This window comes from Choloepus didactylus, chromosome 17 (assembly GCF_015220235.1).
Source record: "Choloepus didactylus isolate mChoDid1 chromosome 17, mChoDid1.pri, whole genome shotgun sequence".
NCBI lineage: Eukaryota > Metazoa > Chordata > Mammalia > Pilosa > Megalonychidae > Choloepus > Choloepus didactylus.
In genome coordinates this window covers 10,906,266-10,927,292 of record NC_051323.1, presented here as the reverse complement: position 1 = coordinate 10,927,292, position 21,027 = coordinate 10,906,266, and the positions used below count along the sequence as shown (strand labels likewise).

The window sequence follows — 21,027 nt, the reverse complement described above, 5'->3', positions numbered from 1 at the left end:
GTCTGCTAATTTTGGAGGATATGGTAAGCAGGTCAGATGAGATCTCTGCTCTGGTGGGGTTTGCCTTCTTTTGGTCGGGAGAGGACAGAAACACAGAATAAGTGATTTTTAAAAAATGCATGTGTGCTGGTTTGAATCTATTATGTCCCCCAGAAAAAGCCACATTCTTTGATGCAATCTTGTGGAGCAGACGTTTTGGTGCTGATTAGATTTGCATGGAAATGTGCCCCACCCAAGTATAGGTGATAACTCTGATGAGATATTTCCATGGAGGCATGGCCCCACCCATTTATGGTGGGCCTTGATCAGTGGAGCCATATAAATGAGCTGATGGGCATAGGGAACTCAGTGCAGCTGTGAGTGAGGTTTCGAAGAGGAGCTACAGCCAAGAGGGACACTTTGAAGAAAGCACAGGAGCTGCAGATGAGAGACAGTTTGAAAATGGTCATTGAAAGCAGACTCTTGCTCTGGAGAAGCTGAGAGAGGACAAATATCCCAAGTGCCTCCCCAGATAACAGAGGTTTTCCGGACGCCATTGGCCATCTTCCAGTGAAGGTACCTGATTGCTGATGTGTTACCTTGGACACTTTGTGACCTTAAGACTGTAACTGTGTAACCAAATAAACCCCCTTTATAAAAGCCAATCCATCTCTGGTGTTTTGCATTCTGGCAGCATTAGCAAACTAGAACAGATTTTGGTACCAGAGAAGTGGGGTGCTTTTGCTGCTGAGTTTGCAAATAGCAAACATGTTGGAAAGGCTTTTTAAATGGATAAGGGGAAGATTCTGGAAGAATTGTGAGGAGTTTGATAGAAAAGGCCTAAACTGCTTTGAAGAGACTGTTTGTGGAAATATGGACTCTAAAGATACTTCTGATGAGGACTGGAACAGAAATGATTAATGTGTTGTGAACTAGAAGAAAGGCGATCCTTGTTTTAAAGTGGCAGAGAATTTGGCAGAATTGAGTCCTGGTGTCAGATGGAAAGAATTTGAATGCAACAACCTGGAATATTTAGTTGAGGAGATCTCCAGAGTACGTGTGGAGGATGTACCCTGGCTTCTCCTTGCAGCTTATAGTAAAATGTGAGACGACAGAGATAAACTTAGAACTGAACTCTTGGATTCAAAGAAACCAGAAACTAATGGTTTGGAAAATTCCAGGCTTGCAGGGGGTGGAATCCCAGAAGCTACAGCCCAACATGAGGATTTAACCAAACATGGAACCCAGCCGCCATTTCAGTACAAGCCATGACTGGAGATGGAGTTATCCAGAAAGGATTTGTGGAAAGTCCTATTGTTTGATGGTTTTAACCCCTGTGTGCTTCATGTGAAGCCAACAGAATTTTTGTGAGATCTTTATAGACAGAGCTGCTGCTAGTCTGAAATGGAGGGGACAGATAAGGAACAAAGCGAAGGAAAATTTTCTTCAAAAGACAGAGCCATGGAGGTTGAGGTCTGGAGTCAGGAGGCCTTGGGCTGGGGGAGCGGAGCAGCCCCCATGCACAGAAAGGGTGAGTTTGCTCCAGAGTTTGAGGGCGGGCCTTCCGCATTGATGCTCTGGAAGAGTTTTGCCACCCCAGGTTCCAAAGAGGGTGGAGCACATTCCCAGGGAAATAGGGAGAGCCTGGCTGCCACCCCACTGTTTACAAGGGGTTGAGCATGTGCCCCGGAGATGGAAGGGAATCCGGGAGCTGCCCCGATGTTTGAGGAGGGTGGGGCCAAGAAGGTGGTCTCCCCATTATGTGGATATGTTGGAGAACTCACCCCAGCATTTGGAGAGGCAAGGGCTGCCACAAAGGCGGTTAGACTCCCACTCTCTCAAGCCCCAAGGATGCAACGTTGTTCTGTTAATGACTCTCAGACTTTGAAATTTAATGGAGTTTGTTCTACAGGTTTTAGGAACTGTTTTGGTCCTGTTAACCCTGTTTTCCTTTCAGTTTCTCCTTATGGCAATGGGCATATTTATCCTATGAATGTCCCTCCTTTGTATATTGGAAGCACATAACTTGTTCTAAGTTCACAGATCCACAGCTAAAGGAAAATTATGCCTTAGGACTGACCATGCCTGTAATTGATTTTGACAGAATTTTGTACTTAACTATTGTTGCTGAAATGATTTAAGTTTTTGTAATATTGTGATGGGATGAATGTACTTTGTATTTGGAAAGAATATGTTTTTCTGGGGTCCAAGGGGTGGAATATGCTGGTTTGAAAGTATTATGTCCCCCAGAAAAAGCCATATTCTTTGATGCAATCTTGTGGGGAGACGTTTTGGTGCTGATTAGATTTGCATGGAAATGCACCCCACCCAACTGTAGGTGATAACTCTGATGAGATATCTCTGTGGAGGCATGGCCCCACCCATTCATGGTGGGCCTTGATCAGTGGAACCATATAAATGAGCTGATGGGCAGAGGGAACTCAGTGCAGCTGTGAGTGATGTTTTGCAGAGGAGCTACAGTCAAGAGAGACACACTTGAAGAAAGCACAGGAGCTACAGATGAGAGACAGTTTGAAGATGGCTTTTGAAAGCAGACTCTTGTTCCAGAGAAGCTAAGAGAGGGCAAACGCCCCAAGAGCAACTGAGAGTGACATTTTTGAGGAACTGCAGCCTAGAGAGGAACGTCCTGGGAGAAAGCCATTTTGAAACCAGAACTTTGGAGCAGACGCCAGCCGCGTGCCTTCCCAGCTAACAGAGGTTTTCTGGACACCATTGGCCATCCTCCAGTGAAGGTACCCGATTGTTGATGTCTTACCTCGGACATTTTATGGCCTTAAGACTGTAACTGTGTAACCAAATAAACCCCCTTTTTATAAAAGCCAATCAATCTCTGGTGTTTTGCATTCCCGTAGCATTAGCAAACTAGAACAGCATGGATTATTAAAAATTGTGAATGTTCTGTGAAGGAAATTAACTGGGTAATGAGATAGAAAGGATCAAGGGGAATCTAGTGTAGATAGGAATATTGGGGGTCCTTCTCTGAAGGGGTGGCATTTGAACTGAGACCTAAAGGATGAAAATGAGCCCATTGTACAAAGAATTGGAAAAAAAAAGAGCATGCCAGGAAGAAGGAACAGGGAATTCAAAGGTCCAGAAGCAGGAAAGATAATTGGTGTTTTGAAGGAAGAGAAAATAAATGTATGTCACTGGGTTGTAGAGAAGCAAGGAGAAAATGAAGAGCTGGGGGTACTGAACCACAAAGAACATTCTAGCCCATAGTAAAAAGATTGATCTTAAATTTTAAAGGAAAGCTGAAACCATTGAGTATCTTTGATCAGGAAAGTGAAATACACTGATTTGCATTTTAAAAACCTCATTCATTGCTACGAGGAGAGTGGGCTGGAAAGTTGCAGAAATGGAACCATAGAGATCAATAGTCATTCATGCAACAGATGAGAATAACTGGGAAGGGTAGCAACAAGGAGATGAAGATAAACAGATTCAATAAATATTTGGGAGGTGGAACCCACCCAACTTGGTAACAGATTGTAAGTAGGGATGAGGAAAAAGGAGCAGTCAAGGATCACACCTATGTATTTTTTGATTGAATAACTGAAAGGATAATGGTGTTATTAATACCAAACAGTGAGAAGCAGATTAAAATTGCATTTAGTTAATTCAATGTTTAGTGGTTACTGACACGAGGTGCTTCACTAGTGACTAGATGCACCTTTATGAATATAACCCCACGAGAACATTTCAAAGTATTCCCTATCTCGGGGAGATTTGCATTTTAACAGATGATAGAGCCATAAGCTGAAACAATAATAAAAGCAAGACCTTTGACATTTGTGTGAGTTTGCTTATTTATTTGCCTCAAATTCACATTAGGTGGACTCCCACTTATTCTGTTCTCATTTTGGTAAGGTTTTATGCACCACTCCTTCTTCTGCCTCTCTTAATTGTTAGTACATATTAAATGATAAAACTTTTATGTAATCCACATATTTGAAATGTGCCTTAACGAAGGCTCACCCTTTCTTTCTAAATCATTATCAACATTAACGGATTTAAAATAATGTTATTATTCATTTTAAGAATAATATTTAAGTTGGTAATGAACAGAGTGGGCTACATATTTTTGAATTTGGAATATCAGTGTACTAACTAATTAATGGACTTGAAGGAGATGGAAATGATAGCTGCTTTCCACTTATTGCTACTGGACCCTCTGTTTTGAGTTTTCCAGTCCAATGCTAATTCTGCATTTGATTCATGGTGTGTTCTGGAGATAGTTCAGTGAAAGGCAGCAGGGGCCATTAATATCTTGTCTCGCCACAGGGAGAACGATTTTGCAATGCCACCATTTCCCGTGAAGGATGGGTTTTAAATATGTATAGAGTAAGCTACTGTTTGATGGATCACAGCGATGGCTCTTTCAATGAGAGAACAAGCCCATCCCAAAGCCAGACATTCTCTTACAGATGACACTTCAGAACTCTGCTATCAATATACTTTTTGCTTAAAATAAAAATTGACTGATGACCAGAACACTCTAGTTTGAAAAACGGAGCGTTGCCTTTTGCTGAACTATGAAGTTGGGTGAGATTCAGCTTAAGAAAATCCTGACTTTTTGTTCTGGATCTTTCTTTCCCATTCTGGCTCATAAAGTAGCCATTTTTACTAGATTATAAACGACTGAGGCTAATGTAATATGTTGCTCTATATCATTACATACATATGTATATTACACAAGCTTCATTAAATAAAGTAGTAGTATCTGAACACAAAGACTGTTTCAGTCCTTAGTGCAGAGTTGTATGTAAAGGGAAGGCAAGATAGGAAGGTGATTGAGTTTGGCACCTCTTAAATAATTGAGTTTATGTAATATCATTATCTTTCTCTCTATGACCCTTCTTTCCCCATATCTAATCGCCCTGCACTATTACACCTGCTTTGGTGAATGCAACCAGGCTTTTCACTCTGAATCTCAGTCACCCACAATCTACCTTCTCTCAGAACTACTGTAGGCTGAGCTTTGCAGTATGCTAAGATCCCATGCAGACTCACGTGGGACAAAAAGCAAGAGAAGTGGGAATAAGGAAAGTTTAGATCTTGGAATAGTAGTTTTTCTCAAGGGGTTGATATGTCAGTTTATGAAAGTCTGGGTAAACTGAGGTTTGATTTGGGCTAATGTTAATGTCCAAAGTAATGTAGTGATATGGTATGGATATGACAACAGGAGGTTTTTGGCAGCCAGGAAGGCCAAAATTTGTTGATTTGCTCATAAATTCATTCATGATGTAAAGAAAGAAAAACAAAAATCTATGCCTTCATGCAACTTTTGTTCCACGAAAGATGACATGATGGTTTGTATCAAATAATTTCTGGTAGGGTGCCAGAGCATGCCGCGGGATACAGGGAAAATTTTCTAGTGCTTCTGGAGGAAAGCATTACCGAGATAGATCTGAAGTCAGTATAGTAGGAGAGTGGGGTATAGTTTGGTATAGCTCTGGAGTGAAACTGGATTGCCAAAAATAAATCAGAGACAAAATATTTGTTACACAGAAAGAAGCCATGTGATGGGGTTAGGAAGAAGGCAGCAATTAAATGGTTTAAGCCCAGTATAACCAGAGCTTGTCCATATGTACTAGATAATGTAGCTTTGCAGTAAAATATATTTGACTGGACATATGTTTACATTTCCCTGTGGGCTATACATACAAGAGGAATTGCTGGGCTGAATGGTGAATGCATGCTTAAGTATATTTATAAGAAACTGTCAAATTGTCTCCTGTTGGGGCTGTACCATTTTGCATTTCCACTGGACAGTTCATGAGTGTTGCAGTAGCCAACACTTGACATTGTCAAATTTTTTTTTGTATCATTTTAGTGGAAATTAAGTATATATATTTGCATTTTTTATTAGAATGCCTGTGATGACTGGTGATGTTGTGCATCTTTCCACATGCATATTGACCGTTCTATATTTTCTTTGCAAACTGTCTATTCAAATTTATTGCCTCTTTTTAAATTGGGGTTGTTTGTGTATATATTCAGGATACATGTCCTTTGTCAGAGATTATATATATGCAAAGAAAACCATAGGAAGCAATGGTCAATGGAAACTGGAATAAAACCAAGAGGCTGAGATGGGCTGCCATGTGCATTGCCACGTGATGGGGAGCTGAGAAACAGGGATCAAAAGCAGTCAACCCCAGAACAGCAGAATCTTGGGCAAGAAAGCATCACCTTGATAATTCCTTGGTTTGGATGTTTTCCCTGACTTGAAACAGTGAGTTAATAAATTCCCGTTGTTTAACTTGACCCACTTCATGGTATTGACTTGAGCAGCCAATGATGCTAAAACAAGGTTAATTTTCTTTTCTCCATATGGATATCCACTTTTTCTGGCACTGTTAGTTGAGAAATTATCGTTCCCATTGATTTATCTTGAGACTTTTGTTGAAGATGAATTGACCATATGCATGTGTCTGTTTTCATCCATATGTCTATTCTTATGCCGATATCATACTATCTTGTTTACTGTATCTTTGTAGTAAGTCAGGAAGAATAAGTCATGAGAGTTTCTTGCACACCAATCCTCTGCATATTTTTTTCCAAATTTATACTTAAAATTTCATTTCTTTTCTATTTTAAATTATTTTGTTTTTAATGTTAAATTCCAAATGTTCATTCCTACTGTATAGACATGTAATTATTTTTTTCTTGATTGACTTTGTATTCTGTGATTTTTTTTTGTTTGCTGCAAAAAGCTTTATTGTTTACAGTTGCTTCCTGGCTTGTTAGAGGGCTGCAACCATGCTGGTTTAAAAGACGCTTGCTGCCTGGAGGGAGGAGTTCAGGCAGAAGCCTGAATGTCAGGGGAATGCAGAGGGTCATGCTAAAGGCTCTGGGAGCTCCTAGTCATGCTTGAGGGTGAGCCTTTCAAAGAGATACCTGCCCACCCCGGCTTTGGGGCTGGCCAGCCTGCAGAGGTCAGTTAGGTGGCTGCCGATCTTCTTCATGAGTTTCACCTCCTTGTCTAGGAAATGGCTCTCCAGGAAATCACAAAGATGAAGTTCTGTGTTGGCAGATCCCAAGGTATGCATATCCAAAAGGGCCTGGTTCAGGATTTTCTCCAGGATCATGCCAGCTTTCATGGCATCCAGGGTTTTACCCCTCTCATCTTGGCAAAGCTCCTGCATCTCCTGGAAGAGGGTGTGGTCCCTGTGCTAGACTCTTGATACCCTCCTGTTTCTCCTTCGCCAACTTGCAGAAGGAGTGGTCCATGCCCTTCAGGGCCACATCATCGTGGTAGAAAAAGAAGTCCAGAGAGAGATAAGTGTAGGAGGCCCATAGATGCAAGTTGATCAGGCAGTTAACAGAGGCCCCCATTTAGGCAGAATAACTCTGAGGAATCTGGGAGCTCATGGTTGGTCAACAATGAGGAGCTAACCATATTATGTAGTGTTAGCTGGTCCCAGAAGCAGGGGACAGACAAGAAGATGGTTCTGGACCTTGCAACTGGAGACACAATTGGAGGTGGTCCAAGGCCAAAGAGTTGGGGGATAGTCCCTGGGTCTGTTCCATTCCATCAGTGTTGAGGCAAGAGTTATTAAATAGAAGCATTGAGAGCACAACGTTGCCTTGTTCCTGATCTTAGGGAGGAAACGGTCTTTCAACATTAAGGCTGATATTGCCAATAGGTTATTTTTAGATGCTCTTTATTAATTAAAGGAGTTTCCTTTCTATGCCTAGTTGGCCAAAGCTCTCTGTCATGAATGGATATAGAAATGCATTAAAACATTTGCTGCATGTATTGAGATGATCATATGGCATTTCCTCTTTAGTCAGCTAATATAACCATATTATTAAAATTAAATTACTTCATTTATTTTTCAGTGTTGAATCAGCCTTGCATTCCTTAGGTAACCAAAACTTGATTGTGATGAGTTATACTTTATGTTATTAGATGAGTTTTCTAGCATTTTGTTGAAAATGTTTGTATTTGTGTTCATGAGGATATTAGTCTATATCAGCATTTTTCTGTATTGTGTTATTTCTGTAGTTTGCATATTGGTTCCTAGTTGGCCTTGTAAAATGACTTGGGAAATGTTTCCTCCTCATCTATTTTCTGGAAAAGATTGAATAAACATTGGTATTATTTCTTCCATAAAGTTTTAGTAGAATTTGCCATTGAAATTATCTGGAGTCTTTGTTTGTTTGTTTGGTTAGTTTTTGGTAGAAGCGTTTTTAACTATAACCAATGTCTTTAGTAGATGTAGTGCTATTCAGGTTATCAATTTCTTCTTTACTGAGTTTTGGTATTTTATTTCTCTCAATGATTTACTCCATTTCATCTAAGTTGTCTAATTCCTGGGCATAGAATTGTTCACAGTATTCAAATATTTTCTTTTTAATGTCTATAGGATCTTTAGTGATGTCCCTCTTTCATTCCTGATACTGGTAAATTGTCTGTTCTCTTGTACATTTGTTCTTTTTTTTCCCTTGCTATCTGGCTAGAAGATAATACATTTATTGATTTTTTTAAAAACAATTTTTGTATCTAAATTCTTTTTAACTGCTGTTTTGTTATAATGTTATTGATTTCTGCTCTTATCTTTATTATTTACTCTCTACTTGCTATAGGTTTAATTTGTTTATGTTACAGAATTGAGATTTTTCTTTTTTCTAATATAAGCATTGATATATTGTATTTCCATTTTCATTTATCTCACTATATATTTATTCATTTTTTAAATTTATAGATGAGTGATGTTTACTTTCCAAATATTTCCAAATATTTCAGGATTTTCTAGATACTTTATTTTGTTATTTATTTCTAGCTTTATTCAGTTAAGACTTGAGAGTAAAGTTTGTGTCATTTTTTTTTTTTTTTATCTTTTTAGATGTGTTAAAACTGTATTTCATGGCCCAGAGTATGATCAGTCATGATGAATGTGCACTTTAAAAGAATGTGAATTCTACTTTTGCATGGGAGAAGTGTTCTATAGATGTCAATTGTATGAAATTGATTTGTTCATATTCATATTCTTCAGACCTCCTATATCTTTACTATATTTCTTTCTATCTGTTCTGTCAAATATTAATAGAGTAGTGTTGAGGTCTCAAACTATAATTCTGAATTTGTCTAACTCTCTTTTTAAAATGATCACTTTTATTTTCAGATAGGGAAGCTCTATTTTTACATGCATACATATTTAGTCTTAAGTCTTCTTGGATGTGTGACACCTTTATAATTATGCAATGTCCCTCTTTACCCCTGATAAAAGTTATTGTTCTGAAGTCTACATTTTCCAATGTTAATGTTGTTATTCCAGCTTTCTTTGGATTTGTGTCTGTTTATATATCTTTTTTTTAACAAAAAGTCATGTTTATTCCCAATTTTGAAGACTCTAGACATACAGTGCAAGTCATACTTAATTTTATACCAATAAAATATTGCAAAGCTGCAGAGACCCTGGATGTCCTGCCAGAATCCTGGTCTGTATAATGTAGTGAGAAATAAAACTGAAGTACAAGCAACAAGGTGGAAAAGTGCAAGCATCCACTGGACCTGTGTTCAGTTAGGTGGGAGAGGTCAGGAGGCCAGGAGCATGGCCTTCCACATTATCTCTATTTTATATTGAAATGCATCCCAGTGACTACCAGGCAGGTCACTCTTCCTGCCTTGGGGAAGCAACTGGTCTTCTGTTGCCCTTCCTCATAGATGGATGGATTTCCAGAAGATCCTTCCTCTATGCAATGATACAGAAATGCAAGTAGAAAAGAAGTTTCTCCTGAAACCATGCCTACTTTATGCCATGTATTTCCAACCTAAAAGATTGAAGAAATCCCCACCCCAATTCCCCATTGAATTATTTCCATCCAGTTCAGGATGTTCCCATCAGTGTCTCTTTTCTGCTACAGAGCTGTCTGTTTGTAATACTGGGAGGAATGCTTGTATCATATCCCAGGAACAGAAACACCCTCTGTCACCTAGGCTTTCCCCAAAATAAGGTGGCTCACCTCAAAGCACAAGCCACTACCAAGTTTTCTTTTGGTATTGTCCTGTGTGTCCAAAGGTCTTCCTATAAAGGATATTCCCTTTCTCCTCATTTTCATGACATCTTTTTTTATTCAATTTATTGAGATGTAGTCACATACCATACAATGATCCAAAGTGTATGATCAGTTTTCACAGTACAATCATATAGTTATGCATTCATCACCCCCATCTATTTTTTTTTATTAAATTCAGTTTTATTGAAATACATTCACGCACCATACAATCATCCATGGTATACAATCCACTGTCCACAGGATGATAACATAGTTATGTGTTCATCACCACAATCTATCTCTGAACATTTTCCTTACATCAGAAAGAACCAGAACAAGAATAAAAAATAAAAGTGAAAAAAGGACACCCAAATCATCCCCCCATCCCACCCCATTTGTCCTTTAGTTTTTATCCCCATTTTTCTACTCATCCATACACTAGATAAAGGGGGTGTGATCCACAAGGTCTTCACAATCACACTGTCGCCTCTTGTAATGTACATTATTATATAATTGTCTTCAGGAGTCCAGACTGCTGGGTTGGAGTTTGGTAGTTTCAGGTATTTACTTCTAGCTATTCCAATACATTAAAGCCTAAGAGGTATTATCTATATAGTGCATAAGAATGTCCACCAGAGTGACCTCTCGACTCCATTTGGAATCTCTCAGCCACTGAAACTATTTCGTCTCATTTTGCATCCCCCTTTTGGTCAAGAAGATACTCTCAGTCCCATGATGCTGGGTCCACATTCATCCCTGGGAGTCATATTCTGCATTGCCAGGGAGAGTTACAACCTGGGAGTATCCCCCATCTATTTTTTGAACATTTTCCTTGTACCAGAAAAAGTGAAAATAAGAATAAAAAAATAAAAGTAAAGAACACCCAAATCATCCCCCACCCTATTTTTCATTTAGTTTTTGTCCCCATTTTTCTACTCATCCATCCGTACACTGACTGTGAACCACAAGGCTTTCACAATCACATTGTCACTCCTTGTAAGCTGCATTGCTATACAATCATCTTCAAGAGTCCAGGCTACCAGGTTGTAGTTTGATAGTTTCAGGTGTTTATTTCTAGCTATTCCAATGCATTAAAACCTGAAAAAGATTATCTATATAGTGCATAAGAATGCCCACCACAGTGACCTGTTGACTCCATTTGGAATCTCTCAGCCACTGAAACCACTTCATTTAATTTTGCATCCCCCTTTTGGTCAAGAAGATGTTCTCAATCCCATGGTGTTGGGTCCAGATTCATCCCCAGGAGTCATATGCTGCATTGCCAGGGAGATTAACACCACTAGGAGTCAGATCCCACATAGAGGGGAGGGCAGTGAGTTCACCCGCCACATTGGCTTAGCTGGAGAGAGAGGGCCACAATTGAGCAACAAAGAGGTACTCAGGGGGAGACTGTTAGGCACAATTATAAGCAAGTTTAGCCTCTCCTTTGCAATAATAAGCCTCATAAGGGCAAGTCCCATGAAAGAGGGCTCAGCACATCAAACCGTCAGTCCTCAATGTTTGTGAGAACATCAGCAACAATCCAGGTGAGGAAGCCCAACACCTCTGCATTTACCCCCACCTCCTCAGGGGGGCCCTGCATATATATTTTTATTCTCTGTCCAAATTACTTTGGGATGTGTCACTATTTCACATTAACATATGCAAACTTACCAGGTCTCACTTCCTATTAAAAGTTCCACTTAATTATGGTATTTGAACAAACTGTATGAATTAAATTTTTTAGGAAATAAAGATCTTGCACCAACTAAACATCCCTTCCCTTGGTCTCACACGGAACTTGAGGTTTTAAATGCAGTCAGTATTGTCCTTTACCCTTTGGCCCAATTTGCCCTAGTCCTAACCACATTTGCTTCCTGCATATCTATAGTTGAAGTCTGGACAATTTTTCATCTTTTTTACCAGTTCTAATGTACTAATACTGACATTTATATGTGCCAAGTTCTAGCTCTGAGTTTCAGGTGTCACACAGATACCCAAAGTTCCAGGGATCAATCAAGTTATTCACAAAGGGATTAGCATCTTGGAATCTGGAGACAGCCATTACAATTCAGTAATAGATGTGACTGCTGTAAGAGCTTACAATCTAGTGACCCTTACAGTTAAGCGTTCCCCTGATAAGCTGCACTCTAAGGTTCAATTCTGAGTTTACATATTGTAGTTGGTCCATATTGGTGAGGCATTATAGTGTTTGCCTTTGTTTCTGGCATAGTTCACTCAAAATGCTGTCTACAGGGTCCATTCACCTCATTGCGTGTCTCACAGCTTCACTCCTTCTCTCAGTTGCTCAATATTTCATTGTATGCACACACCACAGTTCACCATTCTGTTCCTCAATCGATGTACTCTTAAGCCACCTTCACCCATTGCAAATCATGCATACTCTCTCCATAAACACCAGTGTGCAAATGTCCATTCATGTCCCTGCTCTCAGATCCTCCAAGTAAATGCCCCCTAATGAGGTTGCAGGACCTTATGGCACCCACATACTTAGCTTCATGTGGAACCACCCCACTGTCCTCCAGAAAGGCTATACCATTCTACCTTCTAACCAACAGTAAATATGTACATCCTTCTTTCCATGTTTCACCAGCACTTTTATCCCTGTTTATAATTTTTCCATACAATTTTATAGAGATATAGTCACACACCATATAATTATCCACAGTGTACATTCAGTTGTTCATGGTATCATCATACATTTGTGCATTTATCACCACAGTTAGCACTTGAACATATTGATTACTATGAAAAAAAGGTTTTTGTTTTAATGAATAATAAAAAAAGATAATAAGAAAATTAAATATCACGCAATACAATGTAATAGTAGGGTCAGACAACACCACCACTAACAAGAATCCCATAACCCTCCCTTATATCCCCCTCTCATACACATTTGGCTTTGGTGTATTGCCTTTGTTACATTTAATGGAAGCACATTACAGTTGTACTGTTGACCATAGACTGCAGTTTGCCTTGATTATATTTTTCCCCAATACCATACCCCTTCCAGCACTCTGTATGGTTGACATTCATTTGTTCTCCCACCTGCAAGAACAGTTTTACGTTTGTACATTTAGTCACAATCATTGACCATGTAAGTTTTTGCTAAGTTGAGCAGTCCCAGCCTTTATATTCTATCTTTACCTCAGGTGTCACTCATGCCCCCAGCCCACCTCTTTACGCTTTACTCATGGACATCTTTGTTCAGTGTAGTTACAATATTGTGCTGCCATCACACAGTATTATGCTATCTAGTTCTGGATCTATACTATCAATCCTGCTGAACATTCTGTAGTCATTCAGCATCAAATGCCCAATCTCTACCTTCTTTCTATATCCTGGTAGCCTGTGTTATCAGCTTTTAAATCTCAAAGTTTGCTTATTAATGTTAGTTCATATTAATGAGAACATACCATGTTTGTTTTTCTGTTTCTGGCTAACTTCACTCAACATAACATCCTCAAGATTCATCTACTTTTTCATATGTTCCATTTCTTTGTTCTGTCTTACAGCTGTGTAATATCCCATCATGTGTATGTACCACAGTTTGTTTATCCACTCGTCCATTGATGGACATTTATCTGGGCTGTTTCCATCTCTTGGCTATTGTGAATAATGCCATGATAAACATTGGTTTACAAATGTCCATTCATGTTTTAACTTTCAGTTCCTCTGAGTATATACCTAGCAATGGAATAGCTGGGTTATATGGCAAATCTATACTTAGCTTCCAGAGGAAACTCCACACTGTCTCCCAGAGTGGTTGCACCAACAGTGAATAAGTGTGCCTCTTTCTCCACATCCTCTCCAGCACTTGTAATTTTCTGTTTTTTGTACAATGGTCATGCTGGTAGGTGTGAGATAATATCTCATTGTGGTTTTGATTTGCATTTCCCTAATAGCCAATGAAGTTGAGCATTTTTTCATATGTTTTTAAGCCATCTGTATTTCCTCTTCAGAAAATTGTCTGTCCATGTCTTTTACCCATTTTTTAATTGGGTTGTTTGTCTTTCTGTTGTTGAGTTGTAGGATTGCTTTATATATTTGGGATATTAAACCTTTATCTGATATGTGGCTTCCAAATATTGTCTCCCATTGTGTAGGCTGCCTTTTTACCTTTCTGACAAAGTCCTTTGATGTACAAAAGTGTTTAATTTTGAGGATATCCCATTTGTCTATTTGTTCTTTGGATGCTCACTCTTTGGGTGTAAGGTCAGGGAAACCAACTCCTATCACAAGATCTTTAAAAAATTGCCCTACATTTTCTTCTAAGAGTCTTATGGTCTTAGTGCTAATGTTTGATCCATTTCAAGTTAATTTTTGTATAAGGTGTGAGATAAGGGTCCTCTTTCATTCTTTTGGAAATGGATAAAAAGTTCTCCAAACACCATTTATTGAAGAGGCTGCTCTGTCCCAGTTGCTTTGGATTGACTGCCTTATCAAAGATAAATTGTCCATAGATGCGAGAGTCGATTTCTGACCACTCTATTCAATTCCACTGGTTGGTATATCTATCCTTTACCACTACTATGCTGTTTTGTGCATTATAGCTTTGTAATATGCTTCGAAGTCAGGTAGTGTGAGGCCTCCCGCTTTGTTCCTCTGTCTCAAGATATTTTTAGCTACTTGGGGCAGCTTGCCCTTCCAAATAAATTTGGTTATTGGTTTTTCTATTTTTGAAAAGTAAGTTGTTGGAATTTTAATTGGTATTACATTGAATCCATAAATAAGTTTAGGTAGAATTGATATCTTAATGATATTTAGTCTTCTAATCCATGAACCTGGTATGTTCTTCCATTTTATTAGGTCCTGTTTGATTTCTTTTAGCAGTTTCTTGTAGTTGTCTTCGTATAGGTCTTTTGTGGCCTTCATTAAGCTTATTCCTAAATACTTGATTCTTTTGGTTGCTATTATGAATGGAATTTTTCTTGATTTCTTCCTTTTGTTGCACATTAGGTGTGTATAAGAATACTACAGACTTTTGAGTGTTTATCTTGAAGCTTGCCACTTTTCTGTATTAATTGATTTGTTCTAATAGCTTTGCTATAGATTTTTCTGGATTTTCTACATATAAAATCATGTCATCTGCAAAGAGTGAAAGTTTTACTTCTTCCTCTCCAATTTTGATGCCTTTTATTTCTTCTTCTGGCCTAACTGCTCTAGCTAGAACTTTCAGCACAATGTTGAATAACAAAGGTGACAGTGAGCAACCCCGTCTTGTTCCTGACCTTAGAGGGAAAACTTCAGTCTCTCCCCATTGAGTACGGTGTTAGCCATGGGTTTTATCATATTGAGATAATCCCCTTCTCTCCCTAACTTTTGAAGTGTTTTCATCAAGAAAGATGCTGAATTTTGTCAAATGCCTATTCTGCATTGATTAAAATAATCATGTGGTTCTTCTGATTTGATTTGTAGATGTGGTATATTACATTAATTAATTTTCTTGTGTCAAACCAGCCTTGCATACCTGGAATAAACCTCACCTGGTTGTGGTGTATAATTCTTTTAACGTGCTGCTGCATTCAATTTGTGAGCATTTTTTTGAGGATTTTTATGTCTATATTCATTAAAGAGATTGGTTTATAATTTTCTTTCTTTGTAGTATCTATGTCTGAATTTGGTATTAGGGTGATGTTGGCTTCATAGAATGAGTTGGATAGCTTTCCCTTCTCTTCAATTTTTTTTTAAAAGTTTGAGCAGGATGGGTACCAATTCTTTCTTAAATGCTTGGTAGAATTCATATGTGAAGCCATCTGGTCCTGGGCTTTCCTTTTTGGGAAGCTTTTTGATGACTGACTCAGTTTCTTTACTTGTGATTGGTTTGTTGAGGTCATCTATTTCTTCTTGAGTCATTGTTGATTGTTTATGCTTTTCTAGGAAGTTGTCCATTTCAAGTAAGTTGTTTAGTTTATTAGCATATAGTTGCTCATAGTATCTTCTCATTATCTCCTTTATTTCTCCAGGGTCAGTAGTAATGTTTCCTTGTTTCCTTTCCTGTTTGTGATTGCATTTATTTGCATCTGCCTTTTTTTTTTTTTTCTTTTTTGTTAGCCTAGCTAGGGGTCCATCAATTATTGAGTTTCTCAAAGAACCAACTTCTGTTTTTTTCTCTATTGTTTTCCTGTTCTCAATTTCATTTATTTCTGCTCTCTCTAATATTTGTTATTTCTTTCCTTCCATTTGCCTTGCAGTTAGTTTGCTGTTTTCCTCTAGTTCCACCAGGTGAACAGTTAATTCCTCAATTTTTGCTCTCTCTTCTCTTTTAATATAGGTGTTCCGGGCAATAAATTTCCCTCTCAGCACTGCCTTTACTGCATCTCAAAAGTTTTGATATGTTATGTTTTCATTGTCATTTGCCTTGAGGTATTTTCTATTTCTCTTGTAATTTCTTCCTTTGCCCACTGGTTTTCTAAGAGTATGTTGTTTAGTCTCCATATATTTGTGAATTTTACAGTCTTCTTGTTATTTATTTCTTACTTCATTCCATTATGATCCAAGAAAGTATTTTTTATAATATAAATATTTTTCAATTTGTTGAGACTTGCTTTGTAATCAACATGTCCTCTATCCTAGAGAATGTTCCATGAGCACCTGAGAAAATGTGTATCCTTCTTTTGTGGGGTGTAGTGTTTTATAAATGTCTCTCAAGTCTAGTTCATTTATTGTACAATTTAACATCTCTGTTTCCTTATTGATCCTCTGTCTAGATGTTCTAACCATTGATGAGAGTGGTGTATTGAAGTCTCCAACTATTATTGTAGTGGTATCTACTTCTCCTTTCAGTTTTCTTAGTGTTTACCTTATGGATTTTGGGGCACTCTGGCTTGGTGCACAAATATTTATGATTGTTATGTTTTCTTGATGAATTGACCCTTCTATTAATATACAGTGTCCTCCTTTGTCTCTTTTTGTTGTTTTACTTTTGAAGTCTAATTTGTCTGATATTAATATAGCTATTCCTTTTCTCTGTTTGCTATTTGCATGAAATATCTTTTTCCAACCTTTCACTTTCAGTCTATTTTTGCCCTTGTGTCTAAAGTGAGTTTCTGGTAGACAGCATATAGATGGGTCCTGTTTTTCAATCCAATCTGCCAGTCTGTGTCCTTTTATTGGAGAGATTAACCCATTAACATTTAGTGTTATTACTGTGAGAGCAGTACTTTCTTTGCCATTTTTTCTATTGGATTTTATATGTCATGTCTTATTTTTTCCTCTCTGTCCTTTTACCTTTCCTGATAATCTTTATTTCCACACTCTTCTCCAAACCTGTCTCTCCTGTTCTTTCCTATCAGCCTGTAGCACTCCCTTTAGTATTTCTTGTAACACCAGTTTCTTATTCACAAACTCTTGCAGTATCTGTTTGTCTGAAAATAGCTTAATCTCTCCCTCATTTTTGAAGGGCAGTTTTGCTGGATATAGAAGTCTTGGTTGGCAGTTCTTCTCTTTCAGTATCATAAATATATCATACCACTATCCTCTTGCCTCCATGGCTTTTGCGGAGAAATCTGTACATAATCTTATCAAGCTTCCCTTGTATGTAATGGATTGCTTTTTTTCTTGCTGGTTTCAGAATTCTCTCTTTTTCTTTGACATTGTACAATCTGATCAGTAAGTGTCTTGGAGTAGGTGTACTGGCTTCTATTCTGCTTGGGGTACACTGTACTTCTTGAATCTGCACATTTCTGTCTTTCACAAGACTTGGGAAATTTTCAATAAGCATTTCTTCTGTTATTCTTTCTGCCCCTTTTCCTCTCTGTTCTCCCTCTGGGACACCCATAACACATATATTCATGCACTTCGTGTTGTCACTCAGCTCCATAAGACTCTGCTCATATTTTTCCCTTCCTTTCACCATCTGTTCTTTTGTGTGTATGAATTCAAATGTCTTGCCTTCCAATGTACTGATCCTTTCTTTTGCCTGTTCAAATCTACTGGTGTATCCCTCCTGTGCCAGTTTTAATGTATTATGTCCCCCAGAAAAAGCCATATTCTTTGATGCAATCTTGTGAGGCAGACATATTAGTGGGGATTAAGTTGGAACATTTGGATTAGGTTGTTTGCATGGAGATGTGCCCCATACAACTGTGGGTGATGACTCTAGATAATTTCCATGGAGATGTTACCCAATCCATTCAGGGTGGGTCTAAATTAAATCACTGGCACCATATAAAGGAGATGATAAACAGAAGGAACTCAGTGCAGCTGAGAGTGACATTTTGAAGAGGAGCTATAGACAAAAAGGACACTTTGAAGAATGCACTGGAACTGAGAGAGGAGCTTCAGCTTACAGAGACATTTTGGAGATGGCCTTTGAAAGCAGACTTTTGCTCTGGAGAAGCTAAGAGATGACAAATGCCCCAAGAGCAGCTAAGAGTGACATTTTTGAGGAACTGCAGCCTAGGGAGGAACACCCTGGGAGAAAGCCATTTTGAAACCAGAACTTTGGAGTAGACACCAGCCACGTGCTTTTCCAGCTAACAGAGGTTTTCCGGACACCATTGACCATCCTCTAGTGAAGGTATCCAATTGCTGATGGGTTACCTTGGATACTTTATGGCCTTAAGACGGTAACTGTGTAACCAAATAAATCCCCTTTTATGAAAGCCAATCCATCTCTGTTGTTTTGCATTCCAGCATCATTAGCAAACTAGATCACCCCCATTGTCTTTGTCATCTCCTCCATTATGCCCTTCATTCCCATAAGTTCACCATTTGTTTTTTCAAATTTATGAATTCTTCTTTATGGTCATTCAGTGTATTCCTTATATCCTTCATCTCTTTTGCCATGTCTTCCCTCAGTTCATTGGCTTGATTTTAGAATTGATTTAGATTTGTATGATCTTCTTTAATTAGTTCTTCCTTCAGTTCATTGAATTGATCTAGCATTAATTACTTCAACTCCTGTATCTCAGTCGAACTATTAGTTTTTTCCTTTGGCTGCTCCATATTTTCATGTTTCCTAGTATGGCTCATTTTCTTGTGCTGTATAGGCATCTGACTTTCTTGATTAGTTTGTTCTGGAGCTTGTTTTCAGGGTTTTTTTGTTGGTTGACTTTGTTCTCTAACCTTTGGTGTTGAGTTCAGCTTATTCTAGACCTCTAACTTAGGTTCTATTTAGTTAATCAGAGTTTTTCACCTCTTGTTTTTCTGTTTCTTGCCCCATCTCTATGTAGCCTTTTTTTGAGAGGGTCTCCTCAGGTATTGTCAACCCCAGTCTGGTTTTCCCAGTCCAGACAAGTCCAGGTCTCAGGAGAAGGGTATGGCATTTCCTTGAGAATAAGACCCTCCTGTGAGATCTTTAGACTCTGCGTTTTTTCCTATGCTGTCCATCAGGTGGCACTTGCCAGCCTGCAGCTCCCCCACCAGTGTGTGGCAGTATGGAGCCTTTATTTCTCCCAGTGATCCTGACCCTTTCACAGGCATGGATGACTGAAGCTGGCTTCTGATTTCCAGCTCCTGGTGTCTGAATTCCCTGAAGGATGGTACCCCTCAAGCTGGACCATGCCTTCTTTTCTTGGGGAAGTTATGGCCTTTTTAGAAAATTGTCTCCTCTACTAGACTTTTTGCTTTGTCTCTTAGAACTATCTTAGCTCTGTTCTTTCCTGAGCCCAAATTGCAAGTATTTGAGTCCATCTCTAATGGGCTACACAGAATAGCTATTTTTTTTTAAAAAAAGAGAAAATGATAAAAAAAAAAGAAAAAAGAAAAATAAATGCCCAGTATAGCATATTTAAAGAAAAGCCCTTTAATTCAGTCCTTGTAGTTCTGATGGGCTATTAAAATGCAGAAAGACAAGGTGTTGAAGAGCAATTGAGTAACAAACATGAAACCAGAAAAACCAGCTTTTCAGAGGAGAGCCCTGGTCCATTGAGTTTGCATATGTGCCTGATTCTGTTTGAGTCTGGCCCTTCTCCAAAAGTCTCTGTTTTTGTTTTTGTTTTTTCTGCTGTTTTTGCTAGCCCTATCTTCTCTTGGCCAGGCTGACTGCTTCCGGATTCTCCAGTGTCTGGTCTCAGTTTATCTATGGTTGGGGTTTTTATTCAGCAGTCTGAGTTTGTTAATCAGTTCTGCAACTGCAGTTCTCCCTCCTGGTTCCCAGCACTGATGGCCCCTCATCCCTTGGGAGTCCAGCTGCAAAACAGTCTGTTGTGCCTGGCAGGGAGGGACATGGGCCCCCTGGCTGTGAGAACTTACTGATTTTGCTGATCTCAGCTGGTCCACCTGCTGGAGACTGTTGTATGACATATGTCCAGACTCAGATTCCTCTGTAGCTTCCACTCCACACAGTTCCTAGCCATCCACTGGCTGCCCCAGAGGAGAACCTAAAACACATACCTCACCATTTTGCCATCTTGCCCCACCCCCCTGCTTATATGCCTTTTTACAATCTTTTATTTTTAACTTATCTATATACTTAAATTAAAAATGATTTTATCCATAGACAGCATATGGCTCAATCTTTCTTTGTTTTCCAATGTGATAAATTCTCTTCACTAATATTTTAGGCCACTCACATTAAAGGAAATTACTGATGGTTGGATTAAAATCTTCTGTCTTGCTTGTTGTTTTCTCTTTATTTTGTTATTGTTCATTTCTTTTTTTCTCTCTCTTTTCCAGACTTCTTTGATTTTATGGGGTTTTTTTAAAGATTACTTTTTATCTTCTCTATTGAAACTATTTATATCTCCTTTTCATAAAAACCATTGACTCACTCAGGTTTCCAATATTTATCTTTATAATTAATTAATCAGCCTACCTTTAAATAGTATCACAGTATTTCATGTATCATGTAAGAGCATTACAAAAATTTGTTCCCAACTCCTGTCTGTTGTATTGTTGTTGTTTTTGCTGTCACTTGTATATTATAATTTGGCATCTTCCATGAAAACAAGGCATGGCTACTATTTTCACTTTAGAAAATCAGTTCTTTTCTAGAATAATTGAAATTAAAAAGATAGTTTTGTTTCATCTTTATCCCATTTCCAGGGATCTTGGTAT

The 21,027-nt window shown here is 38.5% G+C and overlaps 1 long non-coding RNA gene and 1 pseudogene across 1 annotated transcript in view; one reads left to right on the top strand and one right to left on the bottom strand.

The window, feature by feature from the left end:
- LOC119512682 overlaps nucleotides 1–21,027 on the top strand; it is a 180,328-nt gene that overhangs the window by 149,421 nt on the left and 9,880 nt on the right. The window lies entirely within an intron of this gene.
- Nucleotides 6,864–7,480, bottom strand: LOC119512681 (annotated as a pseudogene).